Source organism: Wolffia australiana, chromosome 17 (assembly GCF_029677425.1).
Source record: "Wolffia australiana isolate 7733 chromosome 17, ASM2967742v1".
In the NCBI taxonomy this organism is placed as follows: domain Eukaryota; kingdom Viridiplantae; phylum Streptophyta; class Magnoliopsida; order Alismatales; family Araceae; genus Wolffia; species Wolffia australiana.
The window spans coordinates 3,391,989-3,395,188 of record NC_135851.1 but is presented as its reverse complement, the minus strand read 5'-3'; the positions used below and the strand labels follow the sequence as shown (position 1 = coordinate 3,395,188).

The following is a 3,200-nucleotide window of genomic DNA, read 5'->3' as shown; positions in this document are numbered from 1 at the left end:
CATTATTTTTAGACGATAAAAGGTTTGTAAGCGGTTTAGAAATTTTAGCAAAATCAAGGATAAAACGTCTATAGAAACCCGCGTGGCCGAGGAAACCCCTAAGGGTTTTTAGGTTGGTTGGAGGTGGAAGGCCCTGGATGACCTCGATCTTGGCCTTGTCCACTTCCAAGCCACGGCTGCTTACCATGTGGCCCAGCACTACTCCCTCCTACACCATGAAATGAGATTTTTCCCAACTTAGTACGAGGTTCGACTCAATGCACCTCTTCAATACTTTGGTGAGGCTAAGGAGGCAGTTTTCAACTGTGGATCCAAATACAGAAAAATCATCCATAAATATTTCTAAGCACTCCCCCACTAGATCGGAGAAGAGTGCATTCATGCATCGTTGGAATGTGGCGGGCGCATTACATAGCCCGAAAGGCATACGCCTAAAGGCATATGTCCCTACAGGACTCGTGAAGGTCGTCTTCTCTTGGTCCTCAGGATGGATATTCACTTGGTTATATTCTGAATAACCATCAAGAAAACAGAAATAATGCTGCCCCGATAATTTTTCTAGTATTTGATCCATGAAGGGTAATGGGTAATGATCCTTCTTGGTAGCCTTGTTCAATTTCCGATAGTCAATGCACACCCTCCACCCAGTGGTTAGCCTCTTCTGCACTTCTTCTCCTTTATCATTCAGCTCAACAGTCACTCCTGACTTCTTAGGAACCATATGTACCGGGCTTACCCATCTACTATCGGAAATCGCATAGATGACGCCGGCATTAAGCCACTTGAGAATTTCCTTTTCGAGGACTTCTCTCATGTGAGGATTCAACCTCCTCTGATGTTCTCTACAAGGTCTAGCTTCATCTTCTAGAAATATTCTGTGCTCACAAATTGAAGATGGAATTCCTTTGATGTCATCAAAAGTCCACCCTATGGCCGATTTATGCTCTTTAAGCACTTTGAGTAAGCTCTCTTCTTGTGTTGGAGTGAGGGATGAAGATATAATCACAGGTAAACTTTCTGTACAGTCTAAATAGGCATACTTGAGGGTAGAGGGAAGTGGTTTAAGTTCTGGGTGAGCTTTTACTTCTGTAGAGTCTAAGAGTTCATCATCTAGCTCTCTACTTTCTATGTTGGATAGGTACTCCTTCACTCTTCCCTCTTCTCCTTCATTTTCTGTGCAGAAGCTGAGCTCTTCATTGCTCCCTAAGGGGCACTTCATCATTCTAGAGATCTCAAGTTGAACTCTTTCCTTCCCTATATTAAAATCGACAGTCCCCTTTTCCCAGTCCATGATAGTCCTAGCCGTCACTAAAAACGGTCTTCCTAGAATGATAGGAGCCAAGCTAAAGTTTCCTGAAATTTTTACATCAGTTACTATGAAATCTACAGGAATTTCACAATTTTCTACAGTGATAGTGACATCAGTCAATCGTCCCTCAGGTTGCCTGACCGTTCCGTCGGCTAAGAGTAAGTCCATATGGATCTCTTCAAGCTCCCCGAAGCCGTATTCCTCATACAATGCCGTCGGAATGATGCTGATGCTTGCTCCTGTGTCTAACAAGACTTTTGAAAAGGTCTTTCCTCCTATGTCACAAGTGATAAAAGGGGCACCAGGATCCCTCTTTTTTATAGGTATGTCATTTAAAATGCTAGAGGCATTTTCGGAAAGTTTAACAACTTCCCTATTCCTTCTATTTGTGCAAGAGTCCTTAAGATATTTCTTAAGTGATGGTGCACACCTAAGCATGTCTTCCACAGTGACTGTCATTGTGGCCTTCCTAAAGTTCTCTAACAACCTGTTTTCATAATCAAAGACAGGTTTCTTTCTCGTTAGGGCAGAGGGGTAAGGTATGTGTTGCCCACTTGTGGAAGGTAAGGGTTCATCGCCGTCGGGAAGATCCTCTCCTTCGTGCTCCCTTGACTCCTCTTTCTTCCTAGCGTTCTCTACAGAATACCTATAGGGATCCTGAAGTTCTTTTCCATTCCTCAATCTTGAGGCTGCCAGAACTTCAGGATCCAATTCATCCATTTCTTCATGGCTAGAATGCTGAATATGATGCAAATTGCATGGATTGATGACGGGTTTCATAGGAAAACGTTGAGAAGTGCAAGTGTTTTCTGCAAGGATACCTTGGGACTCAGAGGGTGGCCTGAAACTCTCCAGCAGCTTCCTCATTTGCTCTTGTGACTCCAGCATTTGTTTAGTCTAGAACTCCATCATCACCTGCATTTGCATCTCCATCTCCGCCCGCAACTTTTGGTTTTGCTTTTCGATCATATCTGAAATGACAGGGATTAATGTAGAGAAATCAGGTTGAGTTTGAGATGAAACCTGATACTGTTGTGGAGGCCTGTGCTGGAATTGTTGTCTCTGCTGGAACGGGGGTTGAGCTGCCGGCTTGTTTCCTTGGTGGAAGGCCTCTCCGTTTTGGAAATTTGGCCGCTTTTGACCTGCCCACGGTTGTTGCGGCTGATTGAAGGCCTTCACCTCTTCTTCCATGGCTTGGTAGGCTCCATCTTCATGTTCCCTGCTAAAACAGAGAGAGCAGATCTTAGCTTTAATGATGGGAGAGTTACGTAGGAAGACATTCTTCAAGGTAGAGGTGAGCTCCTCCAATTTCTGGTTGGTCTCCCTTAGGCCCGCTTGTAGCTCTCCCTCCTTGGCGTTGACCTGCAGAACTCCTGCTCTCTTGGGCTGCACATTCCTCCCATTCTGATTGGCTCCAATCTCCTGCAAATCAGTTTCTGCAACTCTCTCCAAAATATCAAAAACTTCGTCCTCATATGCAGTATAGAACGCTCCACCGGTAGCGAGATTTACTTTGTTTTTCATAAAATCAGAGAGAGACTCATAAAATATTTTGGGCTAATTGACATTGTTCAATGCCATGGTGAGGACATTTCCTCAACAAATCATTGAATCTCTCCCATGACTCACTAAAAGCTTCTCCATCATGAGGATGGAAATTGTGAATTTCCCTTCTATAGAAATTTGTTTTGGAGAGAGGGTAGAATTTTTGCAGAAATTTTCCTTGCATCTCATCCCATGAGTTAAAGGTGATTCCTAAATTACGATACCAAGAAAATGCTTTGTCTTTCAAAGTTAGAGGAAAATATTTCATTTTTAAAATTTCTGTAGAAATTCCTGGAACGTTTTGAGATGAACACCTAATATGGAAGTCATCAAGAAATTCTAAGGG

The 3,200-nt window shown here is 43.2% G+C and overlaps 1 non-coding gene across 1 annotated transcript; it reads left to right on the top strand.

The window, feature by feature from the left end:
* Window positions 1-2,884: 2,884 nt before the first annotated feature.
* Window positions 2,885-2,990, top strand: LOC144714704 (small nucleolar RNA R71). The gene has a single exon (XR_013584441.1). It is a non-coding gene; the product is annotated as a small nucleolar RNA R71 (small nucleolar RNA).
* Window positions 2,991-3,200: the final 210 nt, after the last annotated feature.